Raw genomic sequence first — 25,091 nt, 5'->3', positions numbered from 1 at the left:
CCTATTTTAAGAATTTACTTACTTATTATGCTTTAGAGCTCAATAAGCTCCAACTCATCCTTTTATAAATAGAACATTCTTGGAATATTTATCTATTGCTGTAAGTTTTGAAGCATAAAATTTTATATCAATTGTTAGTACTTTTTGTTAGAATCAAAGGTTCTGTGATTTTGCAAGATTTCTTTAAATTTTGTTAGAAATTTGTTTTAATATTTAAACCGCTTTTGGCAAAATAATATATAATTATACTTCTAATTAAGTATTGAAATTGATTGCAGTGAGCTATAATGATCGTGGTGTAAGCCTATGGTTCTATTGGGTGCTAAATGTGCTAACTAGCGCACGGCAAGTTTACGCCATATTTATAACTTTATATAATGCGTCTATGGTTTACGCAGACATTTTTAAATAAGGAAAATCTGCTCTTTCAAAATGGTAAAGAGTTTTCTTGGTAGTCATTCTTGATTATAATTCTATAAGAGAATAGTGTATTCAACATCTGGTTGTAATATGGGTAAAGTTCCTGTGTACAGACCTCGGTAAAATTCTAGTTTAGTGACTTCTTGCTATCTTGGAAAGGGGCTAGGTTAGGAAAATGAAACTTTCAGGGATGGGTCTATAGGCTAAAGTATATCCCGGGAAGGCATTTTGAAGTACCTACCTCCACTCCCTTTCCTTCTAGAGGGTGCTCACCTTTGATGACCTTTGAAAATATGTGTGTTGTAAAAGTGAAACCTTGCAAAATAGATCTTCTGCTTGAATGAAGTACAACAAAACTATTTTCAGCTTCACAACTTTTCTCAATCCCAATTTATGAGGTTTTGAAGTTATGGAAATACATTTCCTAAATTTTGAAAATAAAACATTGATATGGCTCAGAAATCTACTCCAATAACAGGAATTGTATTTTCAGAACTAAAGGCATAGAAAAAGCAACTGGTAATTGAAAATTAAGGTAAAATGTATTTTTTTTCAAAATTTCAATAGGTATATATACCTGTCATGTTGGCAAATTTCAGGGCCCTCTAGAGGAAGAAGGAGTTGAGGTGGGTACTTTAAAATACCTTCCCAGGATATGCTTTAGCCTGTAGACCCATCCCCAAAAGCTTCATTTGGTAAAATTGTAGTTCAGTGACTTTTGGCTATCTCAGGAAGGGGTTAGGTTAGGAAAATGAAACTTTCAGGAATGGGTCTACAGGCTAAAGTATATCCCAGGAAGGTATTTTGAATTGAAATGGAATAGTTGTAGGACATCAAGTCATGGCTAATTGCATAAAAAGCCAAGACAGATAGTCCAATTGAGTGAGAAGAAAAACCTGGCATTAATTCCCCCCCCCCTTTCAATGCCAACATCACCATCTCCCACTTATGCTACACCTCTCATGTCACTCCACAATGCCAAACTAGAGTAAATCTGTTGGAGGGTCTCCTTGGCTTGGCATGCTGTGTTCTTCCATGGACTTGGTTTAGGCCAAAGGCCTCAACCAAGTCTGTTGATTTTTGAGTTAAAATAGAATAATTATGGGGCATCAAGTCATGGCTAGTTGTAGAAAAAGCCAAGACAGAACAGATTTTTCTTGCTACCTTCTAAACTAGTTGAGTTTGGCAAACAAAATTTCCAGGAATGGATCTACTGCCTAAAACTTATCCTTGGAAGGTTTTATCAGGCTACTATCTCTAAATGCTTGGAGATTCCATGCATGAAAGGTCATATCTATCTAAATTTTGTAAAAAAATGTCTTACTTTAATTCTGAGTCTTCAGCCTGTGATTGGCCCTAGTTTTTTTTAATATAATTCCTATTATGTCAGTAGAATTTCAAGCCATATTAAGGTTTTCCCCTTAAATCTAAGAAATACATTTGTAAATCTCTAAAATTTCATTAATCAGGATACAGCTTCTTGATAAATCAGGTAGACCTATAAAGCTCATAATGTTTTTCTTTGGCCTCAATTGAACAGTAGATCTATTTCACAGTAATATACAAGTCTAGCTACTTTTTGTATCTTGGAAAGGGGTTAGGTTGAAAAAATGAAACTTTTTTTAATGAATCCAGGGCCAAAAATATAGTCTGGGAAGGCATTGCCTAGTTTTGTATTAGTTATCATCTGATTTACAAGTCTTAGAAATTTGCCTACTTCATAGGTCTATATCTTTTAGAATTTTGACAAAACAACATTTTGCCTTAATTTTCAGTTTCTTTTTCTCTGGTTTTCAGTCTTGAAAATGTAATTCCCATTATTTAAGTAGAAGTTTAAGCCATAACTTTGTTTTTTTTTTAAAGCAATGTTGGCAATGCTTGTTCAAATGTTGTCTATGAGCTCTCAAAAATATTGTATTATCTGTGGCATAAATGTTAAATCATTATGGTCTCTGTATAGAAATTCTCCTTGCCATTGAGCTTTTTTGTGACTTGGTTATTAAGTGTGTTAAAAGGGTGTTTATATATTCTGTTGAATGCTGCTGTTCTAGCCAGAAGTATGTGTGAAATAAATTTTGAACTCTGATGGTGCACAGTGTTGCCACTATACATGAACTGTTATTGTGCAAAATGAGTAAAAGCAGATGAGTGAAGCATCAGAGATAGTAGCGAAAAAAAAGTTTGCCCTGTGTGCAAACAAAAAAAGAGTATTCTAAGTCAAGGGTTTACTGCTTCTGAAATGAAGAACATAGTCAAGTTTAAAATATAAGGTTTGTCCAGAATTCTTGAGGAGACGTTTCATGAGCTGCTTACCCCAGTACATACAAAAGTTGAGGAAATAGAGGTCGAAATTAAAGCCAAATTTTCTACGTCAGAGGTTCAGGAGCATGCTGCAGCCATTCTAAAACAAAAATTTGGTGCCTTGGAAAAGCACTTTTTCTGAAAAAATTATGACAAAATTGTGACTGGCTTAAAATTAAAATTATACCACTCATTGACATCTGACAGTTTGGTAATTTAAGAAAAACCTCCACCACCCATTACCTTGCACACTTGATTCACACAATCCTAAGTGAACTAGAGAAACCAAATGTCTGGCTAAACCTGGTTTTAGTCGATTTCCAAAAAGCGTTTGACTTAGTTGACCACATTATCCTAATTCGTTTACTACATGATAACTTTGAAATTGACCCACTATTAGTAAATATTGTTATATTGTTCCTTTCAGACAGATCACAAGTTGTAAAATACCTTCTCTAACCTCCTCCCTAGGTACTGTGGAATACCTCAAGGAACCTTATTGGGACCACTATTATTTCTTGTCATGATTAACAAAATTGGCAAGGACTTCCCCCAAAGATGGAAATATGTTGATGACTTGTCGATCCTTGAAGTATGTCATAGGAATATTAAAAGTGACCCCATTGAAATCCTAACCCAATGTTCGGATGAATCCAAGAATCTAAATATGACAGTAAATCCCAATAAATCACAGATAATGACAATCAACTTCTTAAAATCCACTCCTGCTTTTTGCGATCTGATCCCAAGCGAAATGCTAGTGAAACATGTTAAGCTTCTTGGTGTCACAATTTCTAATGATCTTAAGTGGGACACACATGTTTCCAGCATTGTTAAACGAGCAAATGTTTCACTATCCATTTTTAAGCTACTAAACAAATTTAATTGTCCTAAGATACATTCCCTCCATGTTTATTTATCCTTTATCATGCCGTTATTGGAATATGCATGTCTGGTCTGGCATTCACAACTTTCAAATGAACTTATTGACAAAATCGAGTTGGTCCAAAAGCATTTGCTCAGGATCATTTACAAAGAAGGCAAAATTCCATACTCCTTCCTCTTTAAAGCTGCGTGCATTACCACCTTAAAGGAAAGGAGGGAAAAAATTTGCCTGCTTTTTGCTAAATCAGTCATTTCCAATCCCCGTACTGAGGACTTACTCCCTGATTTTCACAATCCCGTTAGACTCCAACTCCCTGGTCAGCCTCCTTAGCAATCCCAACTTACTCTCCAATCCATGCTGTTACAGAAAGGTTTCGCAAAAGTTTTATACCCTTTATTCTGGAATACCTTAATAATAATTCGTGATTATGTAATTGCCAAATTCCCCTTTTCCTCTATTGCCGTTTTTATTCTTTTTTTATTTACTGCAATGTTTTTGTAATTTAATTGTTAAGTTTACTGATTTGTCCTTTATCTTTGATGATTTTGCTTTTTAATTCCTTTTAATTTTAAGTGTTTGACTTAATGTACTGTTTTGAATTTTTTTTTTTTTTTTTAGCTTTTACTTGACATATAAAGCGAATTCGGCTCTATAGAGCTTGTGATAGTCTTTTGCAAATAAATATTATCTTATGTTATGACAGAGCTGCTGGTTCAGGGAACCAGAGTAAATTGGTTCTGAATTGTGGTGAAATTCTGTTGAACCTGGTCTCAACACAGGAGAATCTTATTGCTTTTGGTTTGCTTGAGACCCAAACTCAAAAAGCAGGAAACAGCAGAATTAATCCGACTTGAAGCAGATTAATGAAAATTTTTGCAAAGGTTGTATGTCAAAGTTTAGTTTCACAGTCTGTTTAGGTAAACATCAAGTAGAAAATGCAGGCCATGAAATTCAAATTTAAGACAACTATTGAGAGATACATGGCTTGTCTGTATTTAACCACAAATCTCCCTGTAACAAAGGCAAGATTTCCTGAGCTTAGAATAGTGCATAACCATTCAAAATTGAGATGGTTGAAAAGAAAAAATATGACATGCTGAAAGAAGAACTGTATGCAAAAGTTAGTGCTGGAGAGGTTGTCTGGAAAATCAGGCATAGTATATTTGGTCCTGAGCTTGTTCATGTTGACACTTTTAGCTACCTCCAGGGAAATCAGAGACAAATAGACCTCTCCAGGCATGAAATGGAAGAATAATCTTTCTATGTTTTACATGAATGCCAATGTACTTTCAAACAAACTTGATCAACTGTATTCTTTTGTAAATTTACAAAAACCTGATAGTTATTGTGACTAAGGTGGTTCCAAAGTACTGCCTTGATCCTGAAGCACATTTCTGTCAATTGAGTGGCTATAATACTGTGCACAACAAGCATTCAAAAAGAGGAGTTTGTATCTATGTTTTGCCATCATCAGAATTGAAATATGCAGAAGTTTTGTTTACTGGTGGATTAAATGAAGTAATTATTGTGAATGTTAAGTTGCCAAGGGTATCCTAAAACATGAAGATTGTGGGCATAGGCATATATAAAGGCCTATCTAGAAATGAATTTAGTATGTTAAATCAAAACTGTCTGCTGAGTTCTCTGTTGTACCTTTTGTCTGTTTCCTTAAAAATTCTTGTTCTTGATCACTTCAATGCACCTGATGTTGACTGGTCATCCCAAGCTAAATCAGCGACAGAACAGAGTTTTACACTTGAACTTGTCTAAACTCTACAGGATAGTTTTTTGTACCAGCATATTGTGGATCCTACAACACTCAAAAGTGATTCCACTCCCCATGTAATAGATTTGGTGATCATGAAATCTCCAGATAACATAGTAGACCTCAAGATGCTGCCACCTCTAGGTAAAAGCAACCATGTAGTTATGTCCATCAATGAATATAAGTGCAGCAATGAATTCTGGTTCTAAATTTTATTATGATTACAGTAAGGGTTATTACAATGAAATCCAAGATTTTATCCATTTCTTTTTGCTGAGGAGCTTCAGTCTAGTAATGCAGATGTAGATGTTGCTTTTGAGTTTATCCAAGAGGCTATGAAAGGAGTATTTGATAGGTTCATTCCACATTATTACATAAAAGAAGGTAGAAGAAAAAGAATATGACTGCCAAAATTTGTGCTTGACATTGTTAGTGATAAAAATAAACAATAGAGACAGTATATGTTGGAAAAAACAAAACAAAGATTTGTGGTGTGAATATAAAAGGGCTTGGAATGGTGCCGCTTGATCCCTATGTGTAATTGAGTTGGCAATCATTACTATCATTTGGGGGTCTCCAAAGAAGTTTTGGAAGTATGTTAATAGAAATAAGACTGATATGTGCATTTTTGATGACCTAGCTACTAGTGAACTAATAAGCAATGATCAGAAAAAGGCTGATGTACTTAATCAAGGGTTTTAGGCAGTTTTTGTAAATCCAAATGAAGTTCAAGTGTGCAGTCTATGTCATTTTACCAAATTTGTTTCAGCAGATAGAGTTCCCTTTGATGACTCTGATATTTCTTTAGAGCAGGTTTTAAAAATTCTCCACAAGCTTTCCATTAATCAAGCTCCAGACATAGATTGTATTTTCAATACTGTTCTTCAGAAGACAGCCACATGTTTAGCTGAACCTCTTGCATTATTGTATAACCGTTGTCTATTGAGTGGTAAATACCCTTTATCATGGAAAAGAGCAGTTGTAAAGCCACTCCATAAAGGAGGATCTTAGTCCCAATGTGCAAACTATTGTCCATTTTCATAAATCTCAAATTTTTCAAGAGTGATAGAAAAGATTATTGTATATTGGACACAGGATTACTTTAAGCAAAATAAATCATGGCATCCATCACAACATGGTTTCTGAAAAAAAAAACAGGTCATGCAATATACAGTTGCTAGAAGTTATGAAAAATTTCCAAAATATGGCTCATTTTGGTTTGAAGTTTGATTGTGTGTACATTGACTTCAGTAAAGCGTTTGACAAAGTTTCAGTTAGTTTGTTGCTTAAACAAAATGTGAAAATTGTGATTTAGGCAATAGAACTTCAGAGTGGATTGGAGATTACTTATCAGGCTGTTTCCATCAAGTTATAGTTAGTAGTGCTCTTTCAAGTCAGAGCCTGATTTTGTGTGGTGTGCCATGAGCATTTGTTTTGGCCCAGTGTTGTTTTGTTTATTTGTCAATGATTTACCTGAAGTAATTTGTCACTCCACTGCCAAACTATTTCCAGATAATTTAAAACTGTATAAAAGTTTTACGTCCCTGGTAGACGTTGCCCTTATTCGAGCGGATCTGAATGCCCTAAATGATTGGTGTAAATTGAACTCTATGTTTGTAAACCATCAAAAATGTTATGTACTTCATTACTTTTCGAAAAGCTTGACTTAGTGTTATTTTCTTTGTGATACACCTGTTTCATCAGAAGATTCAGTAAGGGATTTAGGTATTCACTCTGATAACCAGTTGAATCAATAATTTTGCGAAATGCTAAACTTAGTCTCCTTAATATTAAGAGAAGTTTCAGGAAAACTAACCTTCAAACTTTTATGACACTATACAAGACAATAGTACACCTGGCGTTAGAATATTGTTCCTCTGTGTGGTATCTGACATGACTCACAGCAAATTGAAAAGGTTCAACATTGGACATCAAAGTTTGTGCCGTTTTTTAGTCATTTACCATATCAGCATTGACTGCTATGTTTGGGACTTCCTCCCTGCAGTTTTGATGGGACAGGATTGACCTGATCAATACGTTCTGTATTATGAAAGATGTTGATAATATGGACTGGGTTGATTTCTTCAAGTTTAGTCATTACTCAGTCACTTGACAAAACTTGAATAAACTGTATCAGTCATTATTGCACAAGAAAATAGGTCAGTGTAGCTTTATTAACCAAGCAACAAAACTTTGGAATAGTTTACCTGATACTGTTGTTTCTGTGCAAATGGTGCAAACATTTTATAGTGCTCTTATTGAAACTCAGTTTTTATGAAAAAAAAGTTTCTATAATATAGTTAGTTGTATAATTGTTTTACTGAAGAACATTTTGTGTTTTGCAGTGTTGCTGTTGAGCTGTCATTTCTTGTATTTGTATTGATACAAGCCTATGGCTTTCTCCTGTGCTGGATAAGATAAATACATTTAGGAAGTGTATGTGCAGATCCAAAACCTCATAAATTGGGATTGAGTAAAGCTGTGAGGCTGAAAACAGTTTTCTTATACTTCATTAAAGTGAAAGATCTATTTTGCAAGGTTTTATAACACAACAATTTTTTAAGGTCAGTGCCCTCTAGAGGGAGGAAGGAGTAGTGGTAGGAACTTCAAAATACCTTCCTATGACATACTTTCTTCTGCAGATCCATCCTTGAAAGTTTCATTTTCCTAACCTAACCTCTTTTCAAGATAGGAAAAAGTAGCTAAACTAGAATTTTACCCTATCATTAGTTTTAATAGGAAAATGTTAGTTGGAAACAAAGTCACTGGAGTTTTTCAAAACGTCTGAACCCCTAAAAAATTTCACAGTGTTTGCTTTGATGTCATTCGCAAAATAATATTTTCCTATTAAGACCAATGGAATTAAGGTAAAAGTCTAGAATTTAGGTTATTGAGAAAGAATCATGTTAAGAAAACAATTCTTATTTCGTGGTGCATGGAAGAATGCATGAGACCTTGACCTAAAATAACAATTGCCATTCCTGAATTACCTAAAAATGGTAATTATTTCTCACTAGGCAGTTTTTTTTTTAGAAAACTTGTTATAAGCTTTTGGCCCCTATTGGCTGTTTTGCAACCTTTTAGCCCTTTAATGGCTTAAAATGTAGTTTCCTCCAGAATCAATTATTGGATTTGGAAAGAGCATTAAAAAGGCATCACTTGTCAGTTTTTCTTAGAAATAAATCTTAAACTTTTGCCTACTATGGGTTATTTTGAGCCCTTTAAGGGCCTAAAATGTGATTTCCCCAAGGATCAGGTACTGAATTTGAAAAGAGCATTAAAAAAGGCATCAAGTGATGCAAATGCTCAAGAGGAAAAGACATGGATGTGATGGTGAGAAATCAGAGGAGTGAACTCTTACAAATATTTTATTCTACCCATGCCTAGTATGTTATAAAATTAATAGCCTACTAAAATTTACCTCCAATCTTGAAGTTTAGTTTTCATCATTAAGCCTTTGCTACTTAGCTTAGAACTCAGGGCTACTTAGCTAGGTAAAATGTGAACATGCCACCTGATGCATCTTTGTATGCTCTCTTCAAATATAGCCTACTAATAACTTCCATTATGAATTTGGTTTTATTTTGAGTGCTTAATAAAGACTCTGGAAGTGACACCTTGTTTCTTAGATAAAATGGATACCAGAAATTCTGAAAACTGCTTTAAATTAGTCATAGATGTGTACTTTTTTTTCATTCCTATATTCATGGCGCCAGGTACTTAAAGGTATCTCGTATGCCACTATTCATTTACCTTGTTCTGAAACCTTGAGGTTTTAAATGTCTGTCTAACCTTCTTTTGAAGGAGTCAACAGAGGGAGTTGTAGGAATAATATCCCCAGGAACATCATTCCAGATAGAAGTGCAACACTGGATGAAGCTGTTCCTCAAGTACTTCGTGTCTTATTCCTGAAAGTATGAAGCTTCAATTTGTCCCCACCATCCCCCCTGATGGAAAAATACAAAGTCCACCCTATATGCTAAAACTATATCTTTTTCAATATCACAACTCTTTCAGTTCTTTGTTATTTTTGCAGATAAAAACCTATCAGAATAAAAAAATCTCACCCTATTCCAAAAAGTAGTGTAAATATTTATAATGGACTGTATATTTTTACGTCAGTGGGGGTGGGAGGGGGTAAGTGAAGCAATACTCTCTTATTGTTGAGATAAGTAGCTATTTAGTTGTTTTAAAGTAGTTTTCAGAAAATTTGGTTCTGTAACTATTTTCCGTTGGCATTTAATAAGGATCAAGGTTTCAGTATCAGGGCTCAGGATAAAATAAGATTGGGGGTGGTGGGCATTGCCAGAAAAACGACTATTTGGAAAGAGCATAGAATACAGGATCTAATGGGGTTACTATTTTTGTTTTATAATGTTTCCTTTGGAAGAGCTGCTAAACTGCAATTTCACCCATTTATTTAATTAGCATTTGGTAACATTGGGAAAATTTCAAGGTGCTTTAAGGTGTAGTCTGTGTTTTTGACTGCCCTCAGTCCTCTTATCTTGTATCTTAACATGTTTGTCAATAATTCGATAAACATAGGTTATTTGCTAACAACCTAATAGGTGCCAACTCCTGGTCTTGATATGAACACTGAAGATCAGGCATAGCCACCAACAAAGTGCTTCCCTGGACATAACTCTTTTGACACTCTTAATATAAGTAGTTGAGCAAGGGGAATAAAACTTTCAATAATTATAAGGATTTGGTATTTGAGCTGATTTTTCCTAAATTTTCACTCACGTGGCCCTACTACTTTCTTCATCAAATCGTACCATATAATTGCATGTACATGATTGATTGTTACAGAGTTTGGCCTTAGATTTTACATGCACTTTTGTATCTGTATGGTCTTCCTATTCACCTTTGTATCCTGTTACCTACCATTTTCCTGTTTTACAGTTCAGACTGGTGATATAAAAATCAATAACACTGTTCAGTCCTAATTAACAGTTATGCATCAATGATGGACCCTATACACTTTTAAGAAAAAAAAACGGAAAACCCAGTGTGATTTGATATTTAGATGTGATTTGATAACTGCTGAAATTACCGTTAGATCTAAATGCCTTAAATTTTGAAGTTATTTAAAAACATGTCATTTGTAGATCCAAAAATTCAAATTCATTTTATTTAAAAAACATTCGACGGACAGAGCCGATTATTAGTTTTTATTGTCATACACACACAAAAATTCGTCGACAAGTCAAAATTAACATTCACAAAATTAATAATATATACAATTAACAATAATAATTGTCACATACACACGAAAATAAGTCAACAAATATACACAAAATTATAATAATACAATTAACAACAATAATCCGGATTAAAAAGTCGATCCAGCATTAAACAGCTTAACAAACGAGGGCACAAAACTAAGCTCATAACGAGCATGTGACACAGTCACAGGTTGAAGTTTTGGTACAGGCTCTGCAACGGCCCTGAGTGGCCTTACCCGTGCCGGTTGATGTTGGGGAGGAAGGATATTTCGGTGTATAGGGCTGGACAAAATTTTATTACCAAAGGATAGGGCTAGTTTTAAACGACGAGATTGAAGGGTTTGAAGTTGAAACTGATTAAGGAGGGATATGTACGGTATTTTTGGGGCTTTTGAGATTACTAGGAGGGCACGGTATTGCACCCTCTCAACCCGGTCCGACTGTTCCCTAGTCAGCCCGAAATGCCATACAGGGCAACAGTATTCAAGTGTGGAACGTATAAAAGAGAAATAGATGCGTAGGAGGTGTGGTGCAGGGATTCCATGGCGAGCCAACAACTTTAGAGACCTGATGGCCAAATTAGCTTTTTTTAACATGCCATCAACATGTTTATTCCACTTCAGATCTGAAGTGATATGAACGCCGAGCAGTTTAATTTCGGTCACGTGACTGGCGCTGGGAATAGGTGGATTAAAAACTGGCGCAGATTTTAAAAAAGAAAATGTTAAAATTACAGATTTATCAAAGTTGACAGTCATTTTGTCCACCTTTGCCTCTTGACATATATCTTTCATTAATGAACCTGCTCTGCTTGGTGGGTTTTTCCGACAACATTCAATGAGCGACAGATCGTCGACATACTTCCAGCGATCGTCCAGTGTTGTTGCCAAATCATTTATTATGACAAGAAACAAAAGTGGTCCCAAGAGGGTACCTTGGGGAACTCCACAAAAAATGGGCAGTGGGTCGGAGTAGGTGGACTTATATTTTGTCCGTTGACATCTACCAGAAAGAAAACTAGCAATTAAACGTACAAGGAATGAATCTACACCTAGTCCAAGAAGTTTTTTTACAAGAATTTTGTGGCAAATTAAATCAAAAGCTTTTCTTAGATCTATTGCAATAAGATTAATCCAAGAATCTGGTTCATCGAGTTTTTGCAAAATACTGTCAATTATACTTACTAAGTAATGAGATGTAGATGTGTTTGGCATATTTCCAAACTGCCTTGGATCAATTTTGTCCAGAATACGGTCTTTCAGCCATGCTGCAACAAAACTTTCATACACTTTGCTAAAAATGGGTGTCATAGTGATCGGTCGGACACCCGAAAAATCATTGGGCGCATCTTTTTTTGGTATTGGTGTAATGAACCCATTTTTCCAAATTGATGGATACTCACCTGTTTTTGTCACCTGATTAAAAAGGAGTGTTAGGGGGCCACTAAGATAATCTGGAAATGCTTTGATGATATCAATGGGAATATCTACAGGGGTAATACTTGTTCTTTTAAGCCTTTTTAATTTGAAAAACACCTGGGACTCTGATATCAAAGGGAAATCAAAAGACTCAGGAGGAGGGGTGGGTATTCCCACGCTCAGCAAAGGCGGGAGGGATTGCACAATGTTACCCAGATGTTTATTAAGGGAGTTGGCTGTTACGACGTCATCTTCATCAATGCCAAAATCGACTCCTTTTTCCACCTTGCCCGTCATCCTTTTGATTCGGTTGTACCACTGGCTTGGTTTGGACTCGAACAGATGATTAACTTTACGTTCTACATATTTGTTCGCGTGTTTTCGAGTGACTTTTCTTAGTTTGTTTTTCAACCTGTTGGCTTGTTGGGTATTACCATGACGGAAAAGCCATCTCTTTTCCATTACCATTTTCTTAACTTCTTGTGTAATATATGGTCGATCTGACGAGAAACGTTTTGTTGACTTCTCAGGAAAACAGGCCTTGTAATTATGAAGCAAAGCTTCTTGGAAAATAGTAGCTTTTTCGTTGCTACTTTTAGCATCTTGGAATTTTTCCCATTTCTCGCAGCTTAACCATTGGCCAAAAGTCAGAAGTCCCTCACTTGTGATTGGTCGACTGATAGTTACAGTTGTAGTGTAATCGATTTTAATGGAACAGGTGGGGTTAAGTTCAAGAGAAAAGTGGTAACTTCCTCCAATTGGAGCCCCGGTCGTAGGTATGTTGTAAAATTCGTGCATATTTGTGGAAATTCGGTCAAGGGAGGTGCCACCTTTGGTTGTGGGAAAATTGACGAGCTGCTTCAGGCCGATTCCGGCGTCCAGGTGATGGAGCTTTAATTCATTGGCATCGCCCATCATGAAAATTCCGCATGATGGGTATTTGCCCAAAACAAAATCCGAACTGAGTTGTAGCTTTTCTACGAATGCTTGGCGGTATTCACTCGTCTGACCCGGCGAGTAATAATACACGCAGAGAGCAATACCAGTGAATTTCCGGGGGAGACGTCGTGGTTTTAGAATGACCCACATTATTTCGTCGTACTCAGTTAAAAAAGGGACATCAAGTCTAGCTGCTTTAAAAATTTCATGGGCATAAATAAGAACTCCGCCACCTTTTTTCCCCAGTGGATGGTCATCAGGTCGTATTTTTATAAACTCATCAAAACCACCTATTTTCAGGAGTTCTGGGTTTTGTCGATGAACTTCAGAAACCATTAGGACAGATGCCTTTGTTGCCTGAGCTAGACTTTCTAACTCAGCCACTTTATCAAAATTTAAACTTTCAGCATTTGCGTAAATAAACCTAGGGAAGGAAAAAACATCAGAATTATAATACTTTACCTTAGTGGTGTTTGATGTTCTTGTTGTAGGTCTTTGTAAGAATATGTTATTTCCCTGGTGGGTGAGGCTGTCATCAGGATTACCCATACCAAACAGGGGCTCAAATTTATTCAGTACTGGAATTTCGGCTGAAACGAAAGAAATTGTGTCCTCGCCATTGGGGGCTGTGAGGGTGGACAGGAGGGGGGAGGTACGGGGATTTGAAAAACTGTCGGGGGGCTCGGGGACGTTATCTTTTGTGGGGGGTAGAAAAGTTGATGCTGCTGAGGTAGCGGATCCGGGAAAAACATTCCGACCGACCGAGAAGGCGCAACACACGCTTGGTTGGGGGTATGTTGATGTACGGGAGGGATTGTTGGTAAGGGGGGCCACGGAGGTCCGCAAAAGGTGTAATCGCGATGTTTTTGAATTCGTAACCCCCGTCCAATTAAGTTTTTTGATGCCGGGTTCGGATCCAGAAAAGTATTTTCCTGTCGATTGGTGTGACTGGAGCTACGTCTTTTTGATGTACCGCAACACGCATGCGCGAAAACACATTCTTTTTCCGTACATGATAAAACACAACATAAATCAACGTGGTCAAAATTACACTCATTATTACTGCAAGTTTTCGAAATAAAGCGCGGACATATATGTAAAAAACGACACTTTTTTCTGTGCTTACAGAAACCACTTTCATTAAAATACCGACATATCTTGTTAAATTTGGGAGCCTCTTTCACAAAAAACCTGCATATAATATTACATCCTTTACTGGTTAAGGGCTTGCGCTTAACTTTTTGTTGCACTATTTTCTCGAAAACAATTAACGGTTCATCTTCAGTCGGTTGAATGTTACGAAACTTATTCTCGTCAGTTAACCTTACGTCAGCTAATTTAACACTTTCCTGAATCTCGTTATCGAGGATCATTCTCACACTGCATGCACTTTTTACGTCACTTAATGAGTTACAAATCTGATTGCTCGGGCCTTGTATAGAATTATTCATTTCAGAGCTAAAGGGAGACGAGCGTAATTTCACGGGTGGCATGGGTGAAAGGATTCCCAACTGATTTAACTGCATCATTAGGGTGTCAATAGTTGTTGTTTTTTCGTCAGTTAAGTTCTGAAGGTTACGTAAATCAGATTGGAGTGATTCGTGGGCATTTCTTAAGGGTAATAGTTCATTTTGAATAGCTGAGAGTTGATTCTCAAGAACGGAACATCTGTTAGTTAAAGCTGAGACTTCATTAACGTATTCAGAACAATTCGTGCATGGAGTTTTATCCTCACTGCTGGGCCTAGTTACTGTCTTAGTTTTGGGATTAGAATTCCTTGGTGTGACTATGGGTGTGTTTTTGCCAAAGGATCTAGGTCTAGGGCACGCTTGTGGCGTAACTTTGCACGGAATTTTCATACCGCTAGTAAATGAAGGTGAAGTGGGGAAGTCACAATTTAAGCACAACCATACCAGTAGTTTTTCTCTTGCTCCAAGCGTGATCCTTGCACACTTAGGATGCCACCATTGACTGCATTTGGTGCACTGAACTGTCCCACTAGTTGCTGGGTTTCTACACTCAGGGCAGTAATATTTAGTCATAACTAACTTGGAAAAAACTAGGTGCTGTGTACTAGGCTGATTGGGAGGAGGACTACCTCGTGATGGTTGTCACCTATCAAGGATTTTTTCTCTTATGATTTATCACCCAATAATTTTTTTAGGTTTTGTGATTTTTTTTATATGGGGAAAAAGATAAATGAAAATACTGTCTCTCAAAAATTATTTTTTTGGTACACTTTTATTATGTATTCCATTTATTTTTTGTGGTTGAAGTTTTGAGGTCAATCTAAGCTTAAGGTTATCTCTTCTTTTTCAGATTATTCTTTTTAATTTCCAAAGTTTGTTGTCAACTATTCTCCTACTGATTTGCACATGTGCTTACCTTAGATCCTTAGTACCCACTTTAATGGACAAGCATAAGACAGGATTCCTTGGAGTTTTCTGGAAATGTGCTAGAATTGGTGAAAGGAAGAGCCCATATGTTGCTGTTTGCTGTTGTATCATGGCTGCAGTTCTGTTATTTGGATCTTAAACTGTTTATGGTATTTTAATATATGAAACTGCTTAAAATGAATTTTGAAGTATGATAATATTGGTGGAAAAAGTTGAATGTAGACTATTCAGAATGTTTAACTACAGAAGTTTTGGCATTTCTTTTTTTATGGAATAAAATTAATTTTGTGCAAAAACAAAGTAAATGTGGTGAAATATTTAACACAGTGATTAAAATGAAGTAGCTATGTCTTTAGGGATAGCCCAAAAAATATTCCCTTTTAAGGATGACAAATCTTTTATATTAAAAACAAGGATTTGTTTTCCTCTCACAGCTTGTTATGGCCATTGTGAGGCTACATAAGGGAAAAAATACACTGGAAACTTTTTAGCATCATAGAAAGCCTGCATTGTTCGGTATTGTCAAAGTTAATTCTCAGTTGCTTCAGCTTATACTAAACTTGAAGATTTTCGCAAAAAAATTATAAGAGGTTCGTCATTTGTGGTTTTAGTTATTCATTGTCGAAAGAAAGAAACTGTTTCAAAATTACCTCATCAGTACATCAAATATTGGTCCTGGAAGGTGGAAGTTTTAATATGCTAAAACTGAGAACATGTCAACACTGTGTAGAATGCTGTTTTTGGGGTTTGGAGGCAATCGGGCTTTGAGGCTGGAGCTATAATCTAGTTTTCTGGGTCGTCCCAATATTGAAATCGGATTAAGGTCTATGTAGTTTGAGATTTAGGAGAGAATCACGCATCTCCGCCAAGGAACTTCTTGAGAATACATTGCTCCTGAACTTAACAAGAAAAAGTACGCTTAAAGCCCAATTTCTCTTGAAAGGAAGTTACTTGAACCAGCAGTTTCTGGCTAAGACTTACAAAGCCAAAGGCGTCTTCACTTGCGAAATACTGTGATCAACAATTCTTCCTTTTTTGGTAGGTTTGGGTTTTGAAATTGTTTATAAGACTAGGACTGGTGAAAATTTATGATCAAGTTTTAGCAGCTTCTTATTTAAATTTCAGCCCAACTTGGAGATTAGTTGTTTTCATTTTTATGATGAATCTCCACAGTTGCGTGACTTTATTGTAAATAATTGTTTACCCGTTAGTTTTTCACAACTCTAAAACTTCATGAGGGGCCGCTGTGGAGAATCAGAAATGCTCTGTCTTGTTCTGTTGCAACCCTACACATATGAAAGGGGAGGGGCATCCATAAGAGATTAAAGTCTGTCAAGAAGTCCTTTGGAAGATAAGATATATTTTTTAAATGCCCTACATGAGTGCCCACATAGGTGGGGGGGGGCTCCAGCTCCCCCCTGGCTGGATGAGGCTGCCTTATAATTTTGTTTTGAGATTTCTATTATACAGCATTGGAAGTGCCAATTAGACCAGGTAAGGCTCCCCCTTCCTAAAATTCAGATTATGGGCGCCCATGCCCTTATACTTTGAAAGCTCATCTTCTAGTCAAAAAGGCAAATTGTCATCTGCTCTAGTTTTTTCTTCTAGAACGTTCCAATGTGAAAAGAAGTCATAGGGGGATATTTCCCTTTCGTTTCCTGGTGTGCTCCAGATGAGCTATGGATGACGATGTAATTCAAGACTAGGTATATTCTGGGAGCCAAAAGCATATATGCCGTTAGTAATGTTTGTTGGTTAAACAGAAAGCTCAGTTATTCTGAACAACTATAATTTTGCAAAAATGAAAATTATAGAAACTAAAATCAACCAGCAGGGCGGTTTCTTAAACTTCAAAATGCTTTTCAACAAGAATTTTTTTTTTACAAAGTTAGAGATCTGCAGCAACATAGTATAAATTCTAAAGTTCATTCTTAACCAGCTTTTGCATTTACCGTCGAGAAACGGTGTGCAGTATTATTTGTGTAAGAAATAACATCAAGCGTTAATAATCTGAATCAGCCACAAGGCTTTAGTAGTACATACCCATTTTTCTTAGAATACTCAAACTGCTAAGTAGAACAGTGTGCCATGATGAGGACCAGGGAGTATCCCATGAATTTGCAAATGGTTTAGGACAGAATCATCAAAGTTTAACGATTGCACACTTTCAGGAGGTTAAATTGAACTTTCAAGTCTATGAATTTGAAAAGATGAATTTTTCGTAAATCTCCTCCCCTCTTACTTCTAAAATTTTAAAAGACAAAAGAATTATGGATACACTTTGGAATTTTGTGACACAAGATTATTCTTCGTGCTTTGTCTTACTATCTATTAGATAAAATATCTCTTCATAATAAGGATTTCCTTTACTCTCGCCACAGGAGAGATGGTTGGTCACCTCCAGCTCCCCCACCTCTGCCTAGAATATAAAAAGCTAACCTCTACCCCCGCCCCTAACATTTTTTGAATGCCTCAAAATTCTCTACAGGATGTTTTGAAACCATTTGCTAGATAAATATAAAATGTGTCTGGGCTGATTTTGACATATTTTCCGTTTTGTGCATGTACTTTATGACAACAATTATCGTTAATCTGCTAGATTTCTTCATTGAAGCGTCTTTAATGGTATTGTAAAGGGTTGGGTCGTAATTTCTTTTCTGATTTTGTGCTTTTAGACTGGTTGTTTAATATTGCGATACAAGAAAACTTCGGTCAGCGAGAATAAACAAGGTATTCCGAAGGCAAAGAAAAAAAAATGAATAAACAGTAGATGAAAGTCCATGAAACAATAAATCCGCATCATTTCATGGTGTATATTTACTTTTCTTTTTTTTCGCGCTGAGGACGGCTGAGAAAAGGTCTTGGCCGAAATATTTGCAGTTGTCTCCATCTTTTTTTTTTCTTGCTGTGAACTTTTTTTGTTAATCTTGAACTTTCTAAATTCTCTACCTCTTAAGTACCCTATTGACTGAACTTGAAGTACTGACGCTTGTCATGTTTTAAAAATCGAGATTTTAAGAAAAGGTTAGGTCAAAGTTCTTTATCATCAAACAAAAAAAAAATATATAAATGATGCCACTTCAAATTTTGTTTTGTGCCCATCAAAGGGATAATTATCCGTAAAACCTCTTGCATGGTTCTATTTAAACAAAAAAAAAATTTACCACACTTCAAAATATCTAAAAAAATTTTGAATAATCGAATCGCTCAAAGCGGTCAGTATCAAAATTTTTACAATAAATTCACAAATTAAATTAAACAATTATGACACTTAAATTTATCTGTTTTCCCCTGTCTTCGATTTTGAGTCACACCCGGCAAAAGGGCGTAATTGTTATTCAGGCGTGTAACTTTATTGTCTTTCTGGTACTAGTCTTTCAAGGCCATCTCGTTTTCCACAAAATGTAGTTATTTAATTTGCCATATCTTTGAGATGGATTCTCTTAGAATTTATACTTCTCAGTTATATATATAAAGACCTCAGCGGCGATTTAGAATCAGTATCAACTTAAAAGTTTATGCTTCTTTGTTCTTTATCTGCGCTTATATTTAATATAATTAGCACGTGATCCTGATGATGATGTCAAGAGGGGGCGAGTATTGTCATCCTGTTTAGGCTTGTGGGTGAAATCTCAAATTGAACAAACGACGAGAGATATAGGTTAAATACTAGTAATAGCGGAGGCCCTAAATTGATACTTGACAAAATGCTTTTACAAATAGATTAATATTCAGCCGATTTTAATCAGTACGTTATTAAATTTTCTTAAAACTTGAAAAAATACTAGCTATCGATATACTTTATAATCCATTAATTCATAACAGGAAATTTAACCAGGGGCACTGCTTCATAAAACTTCAACGATGCAATGTATATTTTCTGATCTAATATTGTCATACGTCTTTTTAAGATATATTTTTTTTCAAGCCACTCCGCCAAGACCCTAAAAAAACAAAAACATTTTTCTCCAAAAAGTCTCCCTCGATGTAGTAATATAACATTCTGCAGTAACACCCTTTTCTTCCTTTCCTTCATGACAGCCCTATACAGTAGAATCAAAAAGAACTCTTACGTTCGTAGATATATGTACTTTTTGGTAATATAAAGCCTAAAAAGATCCTTATCCTCGGTTTCCTAGATGTAAAATGAAATAAAGATGTAGCACATGCGCACTATCGAGTAACATTTTATACTTTTACTTACGTTTGGCCATTTAAACATATCTCGGCAGAAGTATTTATCAATACAAAGTTATCTTCAGTAACAATATAATCTTAAGATAATAGAGCTCCTGTTATTTTATACCATTTATTTAAGTTCTACAGGCACACCTTTTTTTCTTTTTTCTTTAACCCGTATGAGCAGGGCCGTCACGTATGGGGGGATGCCCCTCGAATGTTTCCAGCCATTTGGTAAAAAAAAATGAATCGGTAAAATTGTGGTGCCGACTTGTGTCGTGAATTTACGGATGGTGTCAAAACCTTTCGTTCGGTTAAATAAAGTACATGGAAATAGGGGTATGATGTGTACCATAATTTCAATCTTGGTCAGTAAATTTAGCGGTTATACCAACTCCTTCAGTGATTTTACGGACTGTACATTTATTCTCTATTCGATTAAATACCATAAAAATAATGACATCACTTCTACCAAAATCTCAATCTTAGTCGGCTAATGCAAAAGAAGATACCACAGACGTGGCTTCGGCATGGTCAAGTGAACCAGTACTGTTAACATCTTTACCAAAAAAGATTGCCCGGTTACACGTCCGTCTGCTCGTTATTCAGAGGTTATTGGTAATTCTGGAGCCAACCTGCTGGATGACTGGAAATCATTTTATGCTAAGGAGCTCTGCGGTGTCCTTAGAACCCTAGTCAACGGCTTGGATGATGCGATCTACGACAGCTCATCTTTTCTGGGGCCGGCATACCAAAGTTTACTGGTAAAAATGGATGGCAGCTAAGAAAGCCTTTACGAACTCGTGAAGATGTGTCCTAAAAAATGCTTAGATCCCGCGGAACTAATGTTATAGCTAAAGACTTTTAAACACTTTCAGCCAGGACTGAGGTCGAAAGCAACAAAGTCGTAAGTCACACCATCTTTGAAGGACTATTCCGTGAAATTAACGCTGTCAAATCGATATGCCCGACTCTGGTCCCACTGGGTGGCGACAGCGTCACCAACTGTGGCCACAGTAGAAAGATGTTTTAGCAAACTGTAATTGATCACGACACGTTTACGCAAAACGACGGACGATGACCGTTTGGATTACCTTGTCATAATGTGCTGCGAGACAGATGTTACAGACGAGCTGAAACTCCACGAATTACTGAAAGTCTGACAGTCTTCCAAATTAAGACGTTCGAATTTTTAACTGAAGGTATATAGTTGTATTTTCTTCTTTCTTTTCTTTAATCTACGAATTTTAATTTGCCAATTTTTCACTCCTGAGAACATTTTGTACATAAATCATGTTATCACTTTTCTCCTAATATATTGCTCCTGTCTTCACTAGGTCTCCATGTCATTGTTCATACGTTTCTTATTGGAAAAGAACTAAGTAGGTATTTTTCCTCATTATGTAGAGTAGAGAGAGTAGACAGGTAGACTGAGTTGACAGAGATACAGATAGGAAAAGTATACAGAATAGACAGAGTAGACAAATTAGACGGATAGACAGTTGAACAAAATGGCTATATAAAAATTTAGATTAGAAGGGGTTGAGAAAATGGTGGGCGTGGGGTTAGTTGCCATACAAACACTTTCGACTATTAAATAGTGCACTAGCCCTTTCAATTCCGAATCGAATGAGCTCTTTTCGAAGTTTGTACGACAACTTCTTCGATACGAAGTGCCATGGTCTAAAAAAAAAATTATACATATATATTAAAAAAAAAAAAATATTGCGGCTACATCGCTCTGATTTTGAATAATAGATATACTACAGTGCTTTGGGTTGATATTAATGGAAAAATATATTCAAATGTGTGGGTTGAAAGTCTGTATAACCTTTGGGGTTCTATAGGATTAATGGAGTTCTATAAGAGTGACGGACCCCCATTATGTTACAACCTTGATTATAGACAAATATTAATCAACTATCTTCCTTCGCATGCCCTAAAATTTTAAATTAATTCCCGAAATCTCCTGAAATATCGCAGACCGCGATTTTGATAACCTTAGACGCACATAAGCTCATTTCGATTTAGTTCAATTTCTTACTCAACTTTGCTTGATAATTTTAACTTAGTACCCTGAAATATTGCAGAAATACCTTTTGTAAAAAACTGGATGTACGTAGTGTCTTTTTATTTAGTCTAACATCCCCAAAGACATACCCTGCAGTTCCAACGTAATACCCTTAGTTTTTTCTGGAACTTTGCAGGCATCCTTTTGACAATCTGGATGCACATAGTTTATTTTGATTTAATTGTACATCTTTCTCCAATTTCCCTGAAACTCTGGATTCGATAATCTATTTCATTCTTGAGATATTGCATCTGTGCCATTTTGACAGGCTGAATGCATTTAAACTCTTTTGATTTAGTTCAATAGTACCAGTCCCAAGTAGTCACAGTTGCAGTTAAAAGTAGTCGCAGCAGCAGTCACAAGAAGTTGCAGTCACAGGGAGTCATATTCCCTGTGTTGAGTATTTGCAGTCACAGTCGCAAGTAGCTGCGGTCGTAGTAGTAAGCAGCTGCGGATGCTAGTAGTTGGTGTTGTCCAAATCGAATGCAGTTGCAATCACAGTTCCAAGTAGTCAAAGTCACAGTCACAAACAGTTGAAATCGGAGTCGCAACTAGTCGCAGTCGTAAGTATTCGCCGTCGCAAACTATTCACAAACGCAAGCAGTTAATCGTAAATAGTCGCAGTAGCAGTAACCCTGAAAGGTTCAATATAATACCCTCATCCGCTTCTAAAATGTTGCTGATACGCCCTTTTAACAACCTGAATGCCTGTAGTGAGTTTTGATTTTGTTCAACATGCAACCCAATATCCTCTTAAAGTTTCACCTTCATATCTTAGCCGTTACAGACATTTTGTAGAAACGCCCATTTAACATCCTTTTTTTTTATTGGACATTCCCTAAAAGCTTCAATTTACACGATTCTAAGATATTGCAAATACGCTCTTATGACAAACTTGGATGGACATAGAGTCTTTTGATTTAATTCAAACTCCCCAATAACATGCTCTGAAAGTTCCAACGTAACACCCCCTAGCTGTTCTTGGGATATTACAAATGCGCCCTTTCGATAATTTGGATACACATAGTATCCTTTGGTTTAATTTTATACCTCATCATCTTTCCCTGAAAATTTTGATTTTATACCTTATTCTGCTCCTAAGACATCGTACCTATGCCATTCTGAAAACTTGTATGCACTTAACTCCTTTTGACTTAGTTCAAAAGTAGTAACAGCAGTAGTAATAGTAGTAGCACCAATTTTCAACTTAGTGGTCTTAGCCTTGCTTGAGATAGTCCTATTGACAGACAGCATGCACATTGCATCTCTTGATTTAGTTTTATAGTAACATAAACTTTCCCTGAAAATTTCTACTTTATATCTTATTTCAATCGAAAGGTTTTCAAACCTATGTCATTTTGACAACCTGGATGCACGTAAACTATTATTCTTTAGTTCAATAGTAGCAGTAGTAGTAATAGCAAAAGTCGTTACAATATTAGTAGCTCTAAAAGTTTTCGCTTAATACCCTAAGGCGGTCGCTGGGATATTGCTCTACACCTCTTTGATAGCCCATACGTCTGTGTATAGCGACATACACCCACATGCTTGTTTTAATTTAGTTCAAAACCACGTTCACTTTTCTCTGAGTTTCACCTTAATACCCTTAGCATTAGCAATAGTAGTAATTGCGGTGGGAGTTGTGACAGTGAGGGCAGTGATAGCAGTAGTAGTATTAATATAGTGCCTTTCTCGCTAGTTCAACATCCCCTGATAGTTTCAACTGAATGCTCTAAGCCGCTTCATTTTGAACAGGGCATACTTTTGGCTTAGAGGGGAAGGGTCTTTGGGCGAAAGGATAGGCCCAGTAACGGTTTTGTTCCTGACTAGTTGGAAAATTTCAGTCGTAAGGACCCCACTAAATGTTTTTTTTTAGTTTTTGAATTAAAATCAAGTCATCAAGCCTTGGCTGATTGGAGATAAAGCCAAGACAGATAGTCTGAGAGAGATGCAAAGCTGGCATAAGCCAATTTCAGGATTGTATTAAATGTGGCGTCATTTCACTTGTTGATAGTCATCATCCATCTATCCAACCCTAAGGCAGGATAGATCTACCATCCATCCGAGAAATACTATTAACAACTCACTGACGCACCAAGTCGTCTGAGACCAACACTAATGCGCTCGCTCCTCCTCCATCCCAATCTATTCAAATCTTCCCTCTTTACATCCCACCAAGAAGTTTTCCAACATCCTATAAATCATTTTTTACAACCTCTACCTGCCCCATTTGCGGACGACCTGCTTTTCGATTGGCCATACACAGATGATCAAAAAGGACGATATTCAGTGACCTGTCATCCTTGATCTGCAAAATGTGTCCTAGTCATCTCAACCTTTCTCTCATACCCGTAGAAAGTGGAATAGAACTACACATTTCATGCAGCTTACTGTTTGAAATACGGTCAATCAAATGGGTATCCTCTGGAAAACATCTAGCAAATCCTCTTCCGTCTTCCAAAGTACCCACGAACTGTGCTTGACCACTGCCATCAATATAACTTCCAATATTCTGGTCTTGGCTCGCCGAGTTGTCTTCCTACTCTTCCAAACTTTTTTCTAATGTGAAAAAAAAAACGGGCGTTGCCTATTATACTTTTAACATCTTCACTGCATCCATTATCTTCACTAATCATCATACTACCCATATAAGTGAAGCTACCCACTTGATCGATCTCCTTGTTAAGCAAAATCACCCCAGAAATAGGGCCCAAAAAATGCCCCCAGTGGGAAGAAAATATATTGTCCTTCTCGAAAAAAAGGCCAACAAACTGTTTTCCGAATGGTTTGAAATTTACATTAAATAATGTCCTGAGCCACACAGATCCCATTGTAAAAAGATGATAGATTTGGGGCACAAGCCCCCAAAAATGGGCCAATTCATTTTTTCTATTAGTTTGAAACTTATATCTGAAATTCCTTGGGCTAAGGTCCCAAGGGAGCCCCAATTCACAAAACAATTGATTCACCTGACGATTTGACCAGAAAAAAGGTGAAAACATTTTTTTTTTCTTGAAACTTGGAACCACAAGTCCATGTGTCGGGAAGACCCTAATTCACAAAGAAAATATATGCTAGAGGCACGGACCTAAATTCGAAAATGAGACCCAAATTGGCCAAGAAACTTTTTTTCCAATTGGCTTGAAAATTTCTATGTATCATTGCATGGGGATAAGAGGACTGCGTATTTTTGATGGGAGGGTATTCGAGGGCCCCCAAGAGGACCAAAAGATATGTTGTCCTTGTTCAGTATAAAATTTACAGCCGCAAGTGCCTGAGCCAAAGAGAACCCTATATAAAAAAAGAAAATGCCACACAGCTTGTTTTTAGGGACACTCGAAAATAGGCTTAAGATGTGTTTCTTCCTGAATGGCATGGATCTAAGCAGGGCCAAATATACCTTAATGAAGATATGCCATTTCTAAGTTCGGCTGTTTCTTTATGTGATTAAATAAAAAAAAACAAGTTTTTTAAACTGCAAGTATGGA

General features: G+C 36.4%; 1 long non-coding RNA gene across 1 annotated transcript; it reads left to right on the top strand.

Annotated features, from left to right (window-relative positions):
- The first annotated feature begins 328 nt into the window (after window positions 1-328).
- Window positions 329-15,658, top strand: LOC136039471 (uncharacterized). The gene is made up of 2 exons (XR_010620457.1): window positions 329-435; window positions 15,277-15,658. It is a non-coding gene; the product is annotated as an uncharacterized LOC136039471 (long non-coding RNA).
- Window positions 15,659-25,091: the final 9,433 nt, after the last annotated feature.

This window comes from Artemia franciscana, chromosome 19 (genome assembly GCF_032884065.1).
Source record: "Artemia franciscana chromosome 19, ASM3288406v1, whole genome shotgun sequence".
Classification (NCBI taxonomy): Eukaryota; Metazoa; Arthropoda; class Branchiopoda; order Anostraca; family Artemiidae; genus Artemia; species Artemia franciscana.
The sequence above is the reverse complement of the archived record's forward strand: the minus strand, read 5'-3'. Positions and strand labels throughout refer to the sequence as shown.